This window comes from Drosophila obscura, unplaced genomic scaffold (genome assembly GCF_018151105.1).
Source record: "Drosophila obscura isolate BZ-5 IFL unplaced genomic scaffold, ASM1815110v1 contig_58, whole genome shotgun sequence".
NCBI classification, from domain to species: domain Eukaryota; kingdom Metazoa; phylum Arthropoda; class Insecta; order Diptera; family Drosophilidae; genus Drosophila; species Drosophila obscura.
In genome coordinates, this window is record NW_024542848.1 from 2,483,189 (window position 1) to 2,501,555 (window position 18,367).

At 38.5% G+C, this 18,367-nt stretch overlaps 1 protein-coding gene across 2 annotated transcripts in view; it reads left to right on the forward strand.

Moving 5' to 3' along the window:
- The window catches only part of LOC111079321, a 38,630-nt gene that overhangs the window by 19,859 nt on the left and 404 nt on the right, over window positions 1-18,367 (forward strand). The gene's annotated exons all lie outside the window — the stretch shown is intronic.

Consider the following 18,367-nt stretch of genomic DNA (forward strand, 5'->3'; position numbering starts at 1 on the left):
CTTCGCGAAATTGCGAAAAGTCTTGGACGCTCGGTATATTTGGATCAGAATGCCGTAAATTTATAATTTCTTACTGAAAATCGAAGACGGAAGAAGAAATCTTCACAAACAACGGACACCCCCATCGTTAGTATTGGAAAAAATTATCAATTTCCGCTCGAATTTGCAATGAAATATCATCTCAGACCGTTCCTAGTAGACGTCAGACTTACCAGGATGTATAGCCCGAAAAGTTCCTTACTAGGAGAAAAATTTTGAAGATGAGGCAACAATTAGGCGAAACAAATTTTGCATGCTCTGGGCCAGATGGGTCTTAAAAGTGAAATAATATATTATGGAGCGACAAAACAAAACCAAATATGTTTGGTAATGACTCCAGGCTATATGTACGTAACTACCCCCACGTGCAATACACAGTTTCCGTGCTGATAACGAAAGAAATTAGTGTAGAAGCTGTGAGCCTAATAAAAAAATGTGGAATGTTGTAAATTATTGTACACTAGAGTGGGACGAAAGTCCAAAATGTTTGAAACTTAAGTCGGCTTGGTCAAACGTTAACCAGTTTGACCTTGCGCATCAAGGTCAAAATATTCGCTTTTGGCCAAGCTATGGAAAAATTATTTTCATATGGGCATTTCTCTGACGAGGTCCACCGAGACCAAAAAATGTAATGTCTATAAAAACACATTTTCATATAATTATGTTGCGATATTATAGTCTAAATTTAATGAACGAAAACTTATAACTTTGATGTGAAAGCCTACTCAAATAAACAAATTTAGCAATTTAGCCATATTTTCTATTACTATTATCTCATATAAAAAAGTGCATTCTTGGGAAAAGTTTTTCCCGATAATCTTTCTAACGTATTGGACTTTTTTAAAACAATACGAGAAAAATGCTTTAGTCCCGGCTAATGGTATATTTTTAGATGTTATTAACCTAGAAATTTTTGTCCCGTGCAATATGGTCTTAATTAAATAAAAAAAAAAAAATGAATCATATTTGCGTATAATTATAACCATTTTAAGAGACATCAATGCAAAACTTGTACAGAAATTTGCATGATCATAGTGCCTCAACTTTCGCTGAAATCTGAGTTTAAATTGATTGCCGCGAAAACCACTTCCATATATGTATGTCCCGTACGAATGGATCGGTTTTTCTTTACAAAATCTTGAAAACGAATAGTTGCCCAGAATCGATCATAGCACCACTTATAGGGTCAGTCAAGAGGTGTATAATAAAGGTAAACAAATTTTTAAAATCCATCTTATTTTGACCTTTCTATCACATGCAATGCGTTGCGACTGTCCCTTTCGACTTCAGAGAAATGCCCATATGTTTAATGCAGAAGACTGTAATAAAAATTAAAAAAAAGCAGATAATTTTAAACTTTCCAAATACGACAAAATTGAAATTTTTAAATTCCCTTAAACAAGAACCATATCCTACCGACAAATTGTTTTTGCGCGTAAATTTTGCATAACTCGCGATCTATTGACTTTTTGTTTTGTTTTTGAGTATACATAGGTTAAAACGAGAAGGAACGTGTGAGTCGCTTCTGGGGAACCGTATTCAGACATTTTTGAGCTTATGATTTTTTAGAATTTTAGAATTAAAAAAAAATTTTACATTTTACAATTTTTTGCTACATCTGTTATCTACATCTACAATGTATATTCTACATCTAACATGAAGATTCTAAATGTACCATTTAGATTCAACATCTCCTCCGCTACAGGGCGCTCGCGTACATAACGAGGCAGAGTGTGCGAGCGAGAAAGAGAGTGAGTAGCGCGGTCTCTGCTGGCGGAGGCGGGGGAAGCAACTGAAAATGAATTTCTTCATTCTGGCTATATATACATATATATGACAAATTATGATCCGATCTGATTCAGATGCGGCAATCCGGTAGAAACGGTCAGTCTTTACGATACTGCGTTAGTTTTATCGTATCCTTAAAATTGTGGCTGCCACAGATTTTCGTCCTTTGTGGGGGCGGGGCGAAATTTTGAAATAAACTTGAAGTCACACTGCTACAATATCACATCACATACATATATCACATGAGTCGGGAAACAAAATTTTGTTGCTCTAGCTCTTAAGTCTCTGAGATCTAGGCGCTCAACAAAACGGACAGACAGATATGGCTATATGGACTCGGCTATTGATGCTGATCAAGAATATATATACTTTATGGAGTCGGAAACGTTTCCTTCTTTGCGTTACACACATCCACTTTTACCACAAATCGAATATACCCCTTAACTCTTTTTAAGTACGGGTATAAAAATAAACCTTTTAACTTTTGTAAGATAATGAGTCATTTGTCGATAGTATTGTAAAAAAAACTCTTTTGTATATGATATATCAATACTTGTTGTAGACCAGCGAACAATTATTATTAGATTGACGATTGAAAGGAGAAGACGCTGATTAAAAACGTGGATTTATATTTTAAATATCAGGTTTGGGGTTTAACCTAAAATTCTGTGATGGAATATGGGCAGTTCCTATCTGGCGTTACGTTACATTCGTATGACAAAATGTTGAAAAAAATAGTCAAAAAACTGAAATTTGGAAAAAAGATTATCCTCGTTGAATATAATTTGGTTAGACCTATATTCACCAGAAAAATGGCAATAATCGAGCGTACGGTTTTAAAGATATAAGCCAAAGTATGACCTAAAAGTGCGTTACATAAAACAGAAGTGGTTTTCGAGGTTGGGGTACAAAATGGCAAAACTCTGCGAATTGGATAGGGCTATCTGAATAACATTTTTTGTGCTAATAAATGAAGTATTGAGAGTTAATTTTCAAACTTATTAAATGTAAAAACTTTTCCTGTTTTTTTGTTAAAAATCCGCGGAGGCATCTGGCGAACGTTACTGGCGTTACGTTACCAAATTCCGCGATTATAAAAGCCTAAAAATATACTGTTAGCCAAGGTTCGACCAACGTTCTGATAATGGGTTTAGGTAGTTTAATATATTAGAAAGACTTTAAGGAGAAACTTTTATCAAGAATCATCTTCTTCCTAGGAGATAATAGTAAAAGAAAACATGTCTATAAAAATACCAGAAAATACCAAAAACGTGAATTTTTACTTATTTTCATAGGTTTTAGGATGAAAGTTAATGAAATTATATGTGAATAAAGTAAATTTAAATTAGTTACCTTTCAATAAATTTAGAAAAAAATATCCGGAAAAAATTATATAGAAATCGGTTTTTATTGACTTTTTATTATTTTTGGCCTGGTGGACCTTTTGGCGGAACTGCATATATGCTGAAATAAGAAAAAAAAAACAAAAAAAAAAACAAAAAGTGAACTTAGCGACATATTGCGGGAGCAGAACGTATATTTGGATCAAGAGGCTGCGGTATATTACGTACGGCAGTGAACAAAATCATGGAAAATATACATAAACTAGAAAACACGGCGCCAAACGCAGACGATGTCACGCAGGTCGAAATTCACGAAGACCCTTTTGTGCCCAAGACAGAGAGAGACAACCGTAGTGTACAACACGCAGTTGAGGCGGCGCTGAAAAAAGATGATGAAATTGCAGAGAAGGTTTGATAAACAGCTTAGCCGCGACAAAACAATGCTTTCCCAATATTGACCATGCGATTAGATGAAAATGAAGAGGAGTCGCTCCGCTTGCAGCAGTTGGAACAATTATAAATTTCTCGCAAGCGCGTAGCTGATTTCAAATTAAGCCTATTGAAAACGGAGATCGATTCTGCTGAGTTGGAAACTTCGAGCGATTAAATCGACTTGTCACACATTGAAGCGTCGGTGCGGCCATTTTCTGGATATGACGACCATGCTGTATCCAGTCGGATCAACAACTTTGACGACATTATGAATTTTCATGGTGTATCCGAGTCAAAACTTTGGATATTGGCGTAGCGGTTGCTAAGCGGATCGCCATATCGATCATGTGGCTCCACTGCAATGGGATGCAATGATGCGAGTAGAATTGCTCAACGTCTTAGAGCAGAAAGTGACGCCGTGGGACATTGGAAAGTGACTGGTGGTGCGAAAAATTGCAAGTAATGAAAGCGCACTGCAATACTTCGTGGCGATGTGCGGCGCAAGCAGACATGGCCACGAGCAATGTGGTCAAAATCATCGTAGAGGAACTGCAGGATAAGACGGGCATGGCGGCATCATGTTATATTGCAGCACACTACAGGAGCTGCGTGCTGCGAATCAAAGCGATGGTATGACAAAGGGAAGAGTAAATGTGAGTATGGCTGCCGGTTAGCAGCAAGGGGATGGCGCAATGCGGTGCTACAATTGTCGGCAATTTTGATACATAATGAATGACTGCAGTCGAAGAGACCAGATGGGGCATGTTTCAATTGCTGGAGACCCGATCACCAATATTCGCTGTGCCCTAAACGAAAGATGATCACTGGAGTATCACGTTCAATTAATAACCCTATGACTTCCGTTTGGTGAACTAAGATGTTTCAGTATTTATTTATTTATTAATATATACAGCTATGATAAAAATAATAGCACCACCACCAGAAGCAATTTTTAAATAATTGCCAAACTCACATTTTTAGCTTTAAGGAAACTTCAAGCACATTTTTGGAAATGGGAGACTTTAAAAAATCTGGGAATACAATAAAAATAAAAATCGTTCAGTGCGCGAGCAACCCCTAGCGGAGGAGATGTAGAATCTAAATGGTTCATGAATAATCTACATGTTAGATGTAGAATGTACATAGTAGATGTAGATAACAAGATGTAGCAAAAAAACGTAAATTTTTGTTATTCTAAAATTTTTAAAAATCATAAGCTCAAATATGTATATACTGACTGAGTATGGGTATAAGTAGAGTCTCGTCATAAAACTAGGCGGAAAAAAAATAGCACCACTTTTCAAAAACGGATTTGAAATATAAAAAATAAGCAATATGTAACTAATTCATTGTTAACCATTTTGAACTATTAATACTAAGTCTATATGCATAATTTAATATATAGTACAGTGTCCTTTATTGGCAATAACAGCTGCGAAGCGTCTTGGCATGGAATGAACTAAGTCCTGGCATCGTTTTAGGGGAATTTTGGACCAGGACTCTTAAATTTCTTCCCAACGTAATCCGATAGTGGTTGGCTTGGAAGCAGCAGCTGCCTTCAGATAGGATTCGATAGGATTCAGGTCAGGTAACTGAGCTGGCCACTCCAAATCATTCACAGAGTTTGCCCTGAACCATTCCTTTGCTTTCTTGCTGGGGTGTTTGGGGTCATTGTCCTGTTTAAAGACCCATACGAGCGGCATTTCATATTCTGCAAAGGGTAGCATTACTGTCTCCATTATATTCACGTACACGTGCTGATCCATGATGCTTTTTATCCAATGTATTGGATCTGCTCCATAGTAGGAGAAGCAGGCCCATACCATTATACTACACCCTCCATGCTTAATAGTTTTTGTGGTATACTGGGGTTTGTATTCAGTATTCTTTGGACGTCTAACGTATGATCGAGATCCCTTTCCACCAAACATAACCACTTTGGACTCATCTGACCATAAAATATTTCTCCATTTTTGGGATGTCCAATTTGTATGAGTTATATGCGCTTAGTTATATGTGTTGCGTTTAAAAGTGGTACCTTTCTTGGGCTGCAGGCTTTAAGGTTATGTTGCCCAAGATATGTGCGAACTGTTTGGTCCGTCGCATTTATTTTAAGCTCTTTTTTAAGCTCAGTAGCAGGCTTGAAGGGATCCTACTTGCTCTGACGAGTCAGTCTTTTGACAAGAAGAGGGGTCATAGATCGTATTCGTCCGCGTGTTTCAGTCTTTTTTCATAGTTTAAGGCGTTTTAATCATTTTATTGGAGCATCCTACCAATCGACCAACTTCTCTGTAAGTTTTTCCATCCAATATCAATTTTTAGATAAGATCGCGCTTCTCCGCAGTGCAGTGCTTTCCACGTCCCATTGTAAATATTATTTTTAACTTTTATGATAGAAACAATGAATTCTTAGTCAAAATTAATGAGCACGTGCATTCTGCAATGGCGATTCCACGAAATACAGGGGACTCACCAAAAAATGTGGCTAATGGTAGTAGTTTTTTTTCGGTACTTTTGGGTGCTTTTTTTAAATCCCAAAAAAAAATATATAAACAGAAATTTGAAGAGCGGTAGCACTGTTTTTGTTTATGAGAATTACCAAGCAATATAAAAAAAAATTTAAATTAAAAAAAATCGCAAGAGTAATCGAATTTTTTTTTAAGAACAAAATGTATTGTAGTGGCGCTATTATTTTTTTTTCGCAACTGTACAGAGTTATAAGCATAGCTTAGGACCCGTACTAGGAAGATGTAGCTTTGGCTGCTCTGGCCTTTGGCTACTTACTATATTATATTTTATAATATGTATTAATTAGAATTGTTAATGAGCGACTGTATTTACTTTAGATAGGCTTAAGATAAAGGAGAGAGGGTTTACAATTATCTTATAGTGTTTATAGTATTATTGTCCTATATATGCTTACATTACACTTTATGGTAAATGTCAGCATATTTGAGAAAAGACAAGATCAGTTGTAGATTGGATGAGGATGAGGATGAAGATTATTGGCATAGTTCTAGCTAGTCCAATTGCTTCTACAATTGCTATGATCTCTGCAGAAAAGACAGTAGAATATTTGAGTACTCTACCTATATTGCAAGTTTGGTTTTTGAGAACGTGTAACGTAGGTCGAGGGGGGCGATATTCGCTTCAGACAAGAGGTTTTTGGAGGGTGATGTACGGTAAGCGCCAAAGGCGGCTCTGAGCGCCAAGTTTACTATTGAATTAATTTTATTAATGGTGGACTTAAGAGCTTTACCATACAGAATTTTCCAATTTGTATTAGCATAGCAGTGTCGCTTTTGCACTTTGGTCTGGAAAGAAATTTTATAATGTTAAGTTTTTTAGATAGTGATGTCGTAAGTTATGTTATGTGATCGTTCCATTTGTATTTGCTATTAAATGTGATACCTAGAATATTCAGAGATCTGACGGGGAGAATTAGGGTGTTGTTTGAGGAGATAGTCCATTTACAGGTTTGTTTATTGCATATGTGGGTGTGTTTACATTTATCAAATGATAGATTTGAACCAAATTAATCGCCCCAAGTTTTGATATTTTGGTAGAGAGCATCGATGTGTTTTGTAGTGTTTTTTTTTTTATTGAAGTATATGATTAACTGAAAGTCATCAGCGTAGCTGCAGAATGATATGTCTTATTGATTTTCTATTATTTTCGATAGTCTATTGTATGCAATGAGAAAGACGATCACAATAAAGAGGAACCTTGCGGCACTCGATTATCGATAGCGAAAGTAGCTGAGAGTTGTGCATTGGCTTTTACTATAATTTTCCTGTTAGTCATGAAATTTTTAACGTAGTTCATAATTTTTGGACCAACATCTTATTCTACTAACTGCTCTGTGACGGCGTGTGATCAAAAGCCTTAGAGAAGTCTAGAGAGACGATGGATGTGTGTCTTCTTTTGTTGAGGGAATTTGTAATCAGGTGGTCTACATATAGAAGACAATCAGTTACAGATTTGTTTCTTTTAAAGCAAAATTGGTTCTTTGAAATTAGGTTTTTATTTTCAACAAACCACTATAATCGCTTAGCGATGATAAGATCCATTACTTTGGAAATTCATTGATTCAGAGATATGGGACGACAAGAGTCAGGTTTAGTTTTGTCTGAGTTGGGTTTATTGAATGGAATGACTAAGCTTGCTTTATATTGTTGCGGTATGTATAAGTTGAAAATATTATTGAAGTGTCGGGTTATTCGGTGTTTTAGTGTTGGGAGTGCATGCTTTATCGTTAGTCTTTGTATATTTGATTTGTGGGTGATGAAGGAAAGGTAGAAATCTGACCAAAATTGGGAAAACGTGTTAGCAATAATGTTAGTATTTGTAGTAGTCGTCGTGGAGTGGGGGTTGTATATGGCGTGGATCTACTTTGTGGGATTTCAGCCACAGAAGAAACGTATGTTAGACCAGATTTTCGCACTTGGTGTTTTTGGATTAAAATGGTATGTGAGTTCACCTATTGCTACCTCTTTAGATTCTCTAATATATAGTGTGAATAACGCATTCTTCTTTCTGAAGTCTATTATGTTTTCTAGAGTTATAAGTCTGTTTATTTTTCTCTCTTTTTAGTTTTTTTAGAGAGCTATTCCACCAGGAAACCGTTCGGGGAGTTTGCCGTAGAGATGTTTTTGGGATTGCTCTATGCGTACATTGTAGAATTATTTGATTTAAGTTAGCCGCTTCTTTGTTGACTTCTGGTGCTGTTGCTGTTTTATTGTTGATAGTTTGCATTAATCTCTCATACATTTCCCAGTTGGCTTTCCTTATTATGAAGCGGCTTCTAGGGGGTGTGAGATGTTAGGGTTTTTGAAAAAAGGACAAAATAATCGGGAAGTGGTGACGCCCGCAGAGGTCGTCAGTACCTTTCCAGGTAGAATAGGATATAAAGCTTGGTGTACAAAGTGATAAGTCAATGTGAGTGAAAGTGTTGTGTGTTGGTGATTTGTCATTGAGCAGGATGAGGTAATTTTTCGTTATGTATTTGTGTAGTATTGTTCCTCTTTTTTTGTGACTGGTATACCCTCATGAAGGATGCCAGCTTTTAAAATCTCCAGTATGGATTGTTGAGGTGTTCGAGTTAATATTATTTTTCAGAGTTTTAATATTGAAGGTTTTGTGTGGAGGAATATACATACATAGCAGAGAAAAGTTTATTTCTGAGTTTATTTCAGAGCCGGTAACTTCGAATTCATTGTCGAATGGTATTGCCTTGGACTGAACAGATTTGTGGATAAGCAAGGCTACCCCGCCGAATCTGTTTTGGGGTATGCTCGTGTTAATTGTGTAGTTCACAGGAGTAGAAAAGAGGTGATGGGGCTGTAGATGGGTTTCCTGGAATGAAATTATATGAGGCGAGTATTTTTTAATCATTATTAATCACTATAGTTTTTATACCCGTGCTCAAAAAAGTGTGAAGAGTTAAGAGATAGAGCCATGTCTGTCTGTCCGTCTGTTCGTCCGTCCGTTTTGTTTGTCGACTAGATACCAGAGACTATAAGAGCTAGGGCAACCAAATTTTGGTTTCCAGACTCATGTAATATCACACTGCTACAAGTGTATTTCAAAATTTCGCCCCGCCCCCTTCCGCCCCCACAAAGGACGAAAATCTGTGGCAGGCACATTTTTAAAGATACGATAAAACTAAAAACGCTGTATCGTAGAGAATGATCTGAATTAGATCGGATCATAGGCCAGAATTAAGAAACTAATTTTCTATTGGTTCTTCCGCCTCCTCCTGCCAGAGACCCGCTACCTATCTCTTTCTCGCTCGCACACTCTGCCGCGTTCAGTGCGCGAGCAACCCCTAGCGGAGGAGATGTAGAATATAAATGGAACATGTACAATCTACATGTTAGATGTAGAATATACATTGTAGATGTAGATATCAGATGTAGCAAACAAATGTACAATTTTTTTTTTTATTATTACGGGATTTTATTTATCGAACTTCCCTATTAGAGACTTACGACAAGTATACAAATCTTAGCCTAAAATATTTATTTAATTAATTACACTTAATTACTTAGAGTACGTCCCTAGCTAAGTATTATTGCTGGGTGGTAAGGTCTCTTCGCCGGAGTCGTGTATGGCTAGTGTGCCAGTTAAAGACTGCGCAAGTCTATTAGGATGGGCTTGAAGCTTGGCCTGGTACTTTGCTTTCACTTTGGCAGTTTCATCTTTAACTGATCCTACATTTAAGTCTTTATGGATATTTTCATTCCTTTTGTACCATGGTGCCCCAGTTATAGTATCTTTATTGAGCTCTCTGGATTATTTCTAAATTACTAACGCAAGCATTTCCCCATAGCTCGGAGCCGTATGTCCAGATGGGTTTGAAAACTGCATTGTACAAAAGTACTTTGTACTCCAGTTTTAGTGGTGAACGGGTGTTTATTAGCCAATTTAGATTACTAGCTTTAAATTTAAGTAGATTTCTCTTCGCTTCGATGTGTTTACGCCAAGTAAGCCTTCTATCCAGATGAACACCAAGGTATGTTACTTCGATGGTTTGTGGAATGTTGATATTGTTCAGACATAATGGAGGGCAAGTTTGTCTGTTTAACGTGAAGGTGACATACTTGCACTTTTGCTCATTTACATGTATCCGCCAGTCTGCTAGCCATTTTTCTAAGGCCACCAGATGAGATAAGTGATCCGTGGCCCTTCTTGGGCACTTGGAGTGACTTAATATGGCAGTATCATTAGCAAATGTTGAAGTTGTTGTTAGACTGTTTGTCGGTAGATCTGCTGTGTATATGATATACAGTGTCGGCCCAAGCACGCTGCCTTGCGGTACACCAGCTTCAATTGAATGATATTCAGAGAGGAAATCTTTGCATCGTACTGCGAAACTTCTTTGCTGTAGGTATGACGCCAATATTCCATGGTTGTTCTGTGGAAGTAATATTTTGATTTTGTAGATTAAGCCATCTAACCAATTGCGGTCGAAAGCCTGGGCGACCTCTAGAAAAACAGCGGAGCAATACTCCCGTCTTTCAAATGCATTTCGTATCCCAGAGGTTATACGGTTTACTTTTTCAATGGTTCCGTGTTTTTCGCGAAATCCAAATTGGTGAGTCGGGATGGCACCGTTGATGTGTAGGTGTTGCTTGATATGATTCAGGAGCAGCTTCTCAAATATCTTTGATAGGCAAGGCAGTAGGCTGATAGGTCTATATGATGATGGCTTGGACTTGTCTTTTCCGGCTTTATTGATCATTGTGATGACTGATTTCCTCCATTCTTGAGGATAATAGCCCCATTTCATCATGCTGTTGAATATCACAGTAAGGAAATACACTGCACAGCTCGGCAATTCTATGATCATTTTAGGGGAGATGAAATCATGGGCCGGACCTTTCTTTTGCTTTGAGACTTGGTCTTTAATGACCCTTGTGACTTCTCCTGATTGGAATATGATAGGTGGAGTAGCTTCGGGATTGTTGGTTGGTGGGAGCACAAAGCTATTTGTTGCTGGGTGTGGTTTGAAAACGTTTTCTAGATGGACGGCAGATGTATTTGCCTTCTCTTTGTTGCTGCGAGCCCACTCTCCTGTTTGTGTACGCAAAGGTGATTCACACTCGATTGGTGGGCATACGCCTGATTTTGCTTTCCACAGTGGGAATCGTTTGCTAGTTGGGGAGAGTTGCTCCATATAGGATATTTGAGCTCGGTTTTTTTCATCTTCTAGGGCTCTGCGTAGTAGGTGATTGGCTATTTTTAGCCGCTCTTTCGAGGCAGGTGATCTGTGTGCTTGCCACTCTCGGCGAAGCCTTCTTTTATCGCGAAGCAGAACTTCAATGTGCCTTAGTACGACTGCTGTTGGAAAGTTTATTAGATGCTAAAATTGGTGTTGAGTGTTTTGCCGCCAGTGACATTGACGATACCAATGCTTCGACTGACCTATCAATGTCATCTTTACAATTAATGTTTGGGCAGCTATCAATATGAGAGCTTATGTACTTCCTGTATTTGAGCCAATCTGTTTTGCTAGAAGTTAGAAAGTGTGGGCGTTCTGAAAGCTGTGGATGGTCGTAAAGGTGAAGTAGAATGGGCGAGTGATCCGATGATAGATCTGTTAAGTGATCTACATTAATCTGAGCTTTCAGAACCCTTCGTGTAACTACAAAATCAATCAAGTCGGGTTGCTTGTTTGGATCTGTGGGCCAATATGTGGGCTTGCCCGGAGAGATAAAGTCTAGCTTGTTTCGTGGGGTTATTATAGCGTTATATAGTTGTCTTCCTTTCGGGTTGGTAAGTCTAGATCCCCAATGGGTGTGCTGGGCATTGTAGTCACCAGCTGCTATAAATCGGTCACCTAGTAGGTCGAAGAATGTTAAAAATTCTGTTTCGGAAATGCAGAAACGTGGTGGGCAGTATACTGCGGCTAGGTTTAGGTAGCCGCTCTGAATTTCAATATGAATTGCTGTTGCCTGTAGATAAGGTGTAGCAAATGAAGGCAATGGATAATGCCTAATGCGATTCTTGATCAGAACGCTAGTACCTCCATGTACCTTACCATCGGGATGCTTTGTTGCATAGAAGTTATAGCCATCGAGGTGAAAATAGTTTTTATTTGTTAGGTGAGTCTCTGATATGAGACGCCATGTCAATGTCGTGTTGAGCGGGGAACTGTAAGAGCTCGCATTTGTGCTGCGAAATGCCATTTGCATTCCAGAAACATATATTCAGACAGGCCATTTAAACAGATTTCTGTTTGATTAGGAGCTCCAGGAGGAGATTTTGGTTGCGCATAAGCTCCTGCATAGTTTGTTGTATTGCTACCATTGTGTTTGTTATAGTTACCAGCATTGACTCAATTCTACTAGGAAATTGGGATGGATTAGCAGGGGTATGTTGGGCAGAGATTTCTGGGATCTGATTTGATGCCTGATGCTGCATTATTCCAGCTGTGGTTGGTTGAAGTGTCGGCTTAGAGACTGAGGCGTACGACCCGTTGTTGTAGCTTAACGCCTGGGCAAAAGAAACTCCTGGAGTTGTAGTTGATGCTATATATGGTAAGTTTTTCGGACGACCGGGTTTCGAGCTGCAGTTATTTGTTGGTTTAGCAGATTTTTCAATTCTTTATAGACAGGACAACCTCTATAGTTAGTAGTATGGTTTCCCCCACAGTTGCTACATTTTTTGGCAGATGGGTCCTCCTTATTTACGGGGCAGGCCTCAGTGAGATGAACATCACCACAGGCAACGCAGACTGCCCGTAGAGTGCAATAGGTTTTCGTGTGTTCATATTCCTGGCAATTTGTGCATTAGACCGGTCCATTTCGTTTGTGTGGTTCCTCAACGGTGATCCTACGTTGCAGTAGATATTGAAGCTTGTATATTGGGTAAACTTCATTTTTACTTATATGCATACTTTCAGGTGTCAGTTCTACTTTGAACATTGGCTGGTGAATTTTATTTCTATTATGTTCATGGCCATTTTGACTTCGAAGCCCTTATCGTTAAGTCCATCTATTATCTCATTGATTGGGACTGTTGGTTCGATTCCTTTGATAACCACTTGTAATCCTTTGCTACTTGTAAGTTAATAGGTGTAGTAATTAATTTTTTCATTTTCGAGGTATTTCGCAACTGATCGATAGTTTTGTTCGTTCATTGACTTGTATTTTTGTTTCATTTATGTTACCCCTTTTTATGGACGTGACATAGAATGTAGTTGCGCCAATTGTATCACTTATTTTTTTGACCAGTTCAGCACAATTTGCCTGTCGAACATAAATAGGTGGCGGTCTTAATTTATTGGCCTTGGGTGTTTGGGCGATCTCATCTTCATTTGGGACACTTAGTATCGCAAATCTATTGGTTGCTAGTGCCTTGTGTGGCACAGTGTTCTCGGTTATTTTATTTATTTTGCTGCGCTATTGTTCTTCACATTTTGTGGGCTCAATTTTCTTTTGATTTGCACATAGGGATCGAGCCCAGTCTGGGAGAGGTGGGGCTTGTCGCAGTGGGTCGACAGTATCGGGCGCTGAGCAATTGCAGTGGTTGTTGTTGTGGTTGTTGTCGTTGTTGTGGTCGAAGACACAGTTTTGAGCGAGGGCATTGTACTAGTGGTTGTCGATATTAGCAAATCGCTGGTTAGGCAGTACGGGTCGGGAGATGGGCACTGAGCACTCCATGACCCAATTTGCAATGCAGGGGAGAGAGAGCGTGCTATTATTTCTATTAATCTTTAATACACGATTGGATGGTATTCATGGGCAGCACGATCACTAGTACCCATGACTATCCCAAGCGCTTTTTCGCGAATTAATTTATGATTAATCGCGATTAATTGATTTTCACGGCGAGCGATACAAAAATACGTCTGAAGTCGTTGACGGTTGACGGTAACATGTAACATGTAAAATGTAAAATTTTTTTTTTTATTCTTAAATTCTAAAAAATCATATGCTCAAAAATGTATATACTGACTGAGTACGGGTATAAGTAGAGTCGCGTCCCCAGAAGCGACTCGCACGTTCCTTCTCGCTCAGTTTATAATATATCAATCTGGGCCCACTGTGCGCATCTGCTGAGCGGTATCGAGCTCGCTCGGCTCGTTTCTTACGAACAGACGAAGCTGTCGGGCAGCGGGCTCGCGGTCAGAGACGAAGCATAGCCGAAAAGAGAATTAAAACCCCGCGCGCTCCTTCTGTCCATGGGGCGCACCGGTAAGCCTCGCCATAGAACAGCTTTTTGGTCGCTCATGCAGCATCTTGGTATGGTATAGTCTTTGGTATAATTCAAAACACATACAGGGGTGCCACAGAAATCACTAGTGTAATGGGAAACCGCGCAGAGGATTTCCGCTTCAAAATTTCCGCCGTGCCACAGAATTCCAAGCGATTTCATTTTTCTTAGCATTGTCACAAACCAAATTCGAACTAAGGCTAGGGTTGACATCTTTCAAGATTCAATTCGAATAGAGTTCATTTTGCAGTTTTATTGATTTTATCATATCAAAACAATTGGTTTTTATTTTTTTCTTTTATGATATAAAATAATTTATTTTTCGAGCGAGTCAAACAAAACAATGTACTCGGCAACTCTAGCAGTTGTCTGGCAACTCTCCGTGAATGGCAGCAATCAGCTGTTCAAAAAGAACACATCTGAATTTTAAGGTAAACTTAAAGTAAATGCTTTTACCGAGACTGTTGGCCATCGAAGAACTACGGAGGCAACATATTAGAATACAAACCTTGCAGCGCAGGATTCTCAGATGCGCATCGGACTCGTTTTCACGTTCAAACGATACGTATGTGGTTTTTGTGATTGTCTTCTCAAACTACTGCTAATTTAGTTCATTACAATTACCAGTTTTTGGTATAATGATCGCTATGCTTCTATTTGTGCTGCCATGGGTCTGCACTTAGCCGAACAGGGGTTTTTGACATGGTTTGTTAGTTTTGTTTTGGCATTTTGAAGCGATGCCACCTGGTATAACTACAAATGACTACAAATGTTTTCACAATTTGCACAAAAAGTATGCACACGTTTGACGTAAAGGAAGTTTTACTACAATGAGCTATTTTTTGTAATGCTCATTTAAAGAAAAACAGAACGCTTTCAATATAATTAATATTAAATATACTGCTCTGAATTCGACTTAAAAAAGGTGGCATTACTGTATTAACTTCGAAAGTGTGTTTATACCCGTACTCAAAATAGAGTTAAGGGGTATATTGTATTTGTGGTAAAAGTTGATGTGTGCAACGCAGAGAAGGCAACGTTTCCGACCCCATAAAGTACATATATTCTTGATTAGCATCAATAGCCGAGTCGATAGAGCCATGTCTGTCTGTGTGTCTGTCTGTTCGTCTTGATGAGCGCCTGGATCTCAGAGACTATAAAAGCTAGGGAACCAAACTCATTTGATATCACACTGCTACAAGTGTATTTCAAAATTTCGCATTATGTTTTCATCTTGGAAAATAAAGTTAATTCTTCGTGCTTGTCGAAATTTTCATATTTCGACTAAGCGACGTTTTTCCAGCAGCAGGTACTAAAAAAAGCAACAAAGCGAAGGCTTGCAAAAAAACACCTAACACCCAAAACACTCTATACATTTTGTGCTTCCCTTTTCACCCCATCCTTCTTTCGACTCCGATGCGTCAACGTATGCCACACACACTCATGCACACAGCTACCTATTCACTTTTGTTACTTGTGTATCCAAACACTCATGCATTATTATATTGTACACTCAGTTGTCCGGTGGTTAGAAATACCGGGTGTCAAAATCACCTTACATTTACCCGGTGCACCTTAAGTGCCGGTGGCTTGATGCAGTTCTCTGGCTTCCCCAGAAGCGACTCACACGTTCCTTCTCGTTTTTTATTTAATGCGTGTATTTGGTTGAGAAACTGCATAATATCGTTGTTAATGGTAATGTAGTACAAGTAAACAATATTTAGACCACTGTGCATCTTCAACGAGCTGCCTATCACTTTTGGAAGAAATTGGTCCTCTGCAAAGGGCCACCATACCCATACCACCATGTAGGTGGTAGAAAGCCGTTGGAAAGCTTCGTGCTTAATTCTCCTGAATGCATTGTTTCTTTGAAGGAAAAAGCAGCTAAGAAAGATTTGAAGCTATAAAAATATGCAGGCATCTGTTTCTGCCAGAAAAAGCGTGGGCGGCAGGCATCATTAGCCAAACCAGCAGCTAAGCGAAACAAGGCTCTTTTGGACGATGATTAGGATTTTTGCATCATCTGTCTGCTAGAATGTGCAAGAAGAATGTAATAAATGTAATCGTCTGGTGCATATGAAGTGCTTTTATATGCGTGCAAGTAACTTAACTTGCAAGCATTGCGACTCCTATTCCGATGATTGATGTTAAAAAGTGTCATCCTTCTATTTCTTTATGCGAGTAGGCTCGATTTCTCGTTATTTTTTGTGATTTTCTTTCATATTTTGTAATTTTAAGTGGATTTTTCAGGGTGGTCCACAACTAGGATTATATTTTTTTCTCGAAAAAGGTTACTTCACTAGATACTTGATACAATTTTTCTGGATGAAGGAATCAATTTAGTTATTCATTGATAGTTAGCTAATACCTAAGGCTATGAGGAAAAACAAAACTATTTCCACAACCGGACCCTCTTCCTTACTATGCAATAGCAAGGAACACGTGTCTAGGGATCGCACCTTATGCCCAGTATAAAAGAACAAGATTGAATTAAAATAATGACAATCAAGAAAAGAGCGCGCAAAAACAATTAAACTGAAAATATTCTACTTGATGATTAATACGCTGTTGCACTCGAATGAACCAATTTTCAAACGGATCCAACGGGATTTTACACCCAGGTGATCAAGATAAATCAATATTGATGGACGTCAATATGTGCAAGAATGCCTCTATCTCACGGTATATGACATGACGATTTAATTTATAGTTAATCGATATCAAACGTGGTCGTACATGAAAAAATTGAATGAAGGTTTAAGCCTAGTACTCAGATCCAAGCAAACAAATGTCATATATTCTTCGAGCGGCGAGTGGTGTGACCAGAGGTGTGCACTGCATTCCGAACGGTTACACTGCTCAGACAGCTGCTTGGTTTTGTTTAAAGTTAATAAAATGCACGTATCCTGGGCTCCCCAATATTTTATTGGAAAGGTAATGTGTCTGACTATCAGCAGCAGCAGATGGCCTCCCGACGCCTCCCGTGCCGACCACCGTGAAGAAAAAATGTTTTGAAAACAATATTTGTTTTATATTTATGAAAATTAATAAAAATAATATATTATAATATCCATATAATTAATTGTCCTTCATATTTGTCTTTGTCTTCATTATTTTAAGCTTTAAACGAAAAATTCCTGCCACAGTTTTTTATACCCGTACTCAAAAAAGAGTTAAGGGGTATATTGTATTTGTGGTAAAAGTGGATTTGTGCAACGCAGAGAAGAAAACGTTTCCGACCCCATAAAATATATATATTCTTGATCAGCATCAATAGCTGAGTCGATAAAGCCATGTGCGTCTGTCCGTCCGTCTCTCCGTCTTGATGAGCGCCTAGATCTCATAGACTATAAGAGCTAGAGAAACCAAAATTTGGTTTCCAGTGTATTTTTAAATTTCGCCCCGCCCCCACATAGGACGAAAATTTGTGGCAGGCACCATTTTAAGGAAACGATAAAACTAACGAGAAGGAACGTGTGAGTAGCTTCTGGGGACGCGACTCTTCTTATACCCGTACTCAGTCAGTATATACATTGTTGAGCTTATGATTTTTTAGAATTTTAGAAAAAAAAAAAATTTTACATTTTACATTTTTTTTGCTACATCTGATATCTACATATACATATACAATGTATATTCTACATCTAACATGTAGATTATAGATGTACCATTCATATTCTACATCTCCTCCGCTAGGGGTTTCTCGCACACAAACACTAACGTGTTTTTGGCAGGGGGAGGCGGAGGAAGCAACAGAAAATTAATTTCTTCATTTTGGCTATAATTATGATCCAATCTGATTCAGATTCGGCAGTCTGGTAGATATGGGCATTCTCTACGATAAGTTTTATCGTATCCTTAAAAATGTGCCTGCCACAGATTTTCGTTCTTTGTGGTGGTGGAAGTGGGCGGGGCGAAATTTTGAAATACACTTGTAGCAGTGTGATATCAAATGAGTCTGGAAACCAAATTTGGTTGCCTTATAGCTCTTATAGTCTCTGAGACCTAGGCGCTCAACAAGACGGATGGACGGACGGACGGACGGA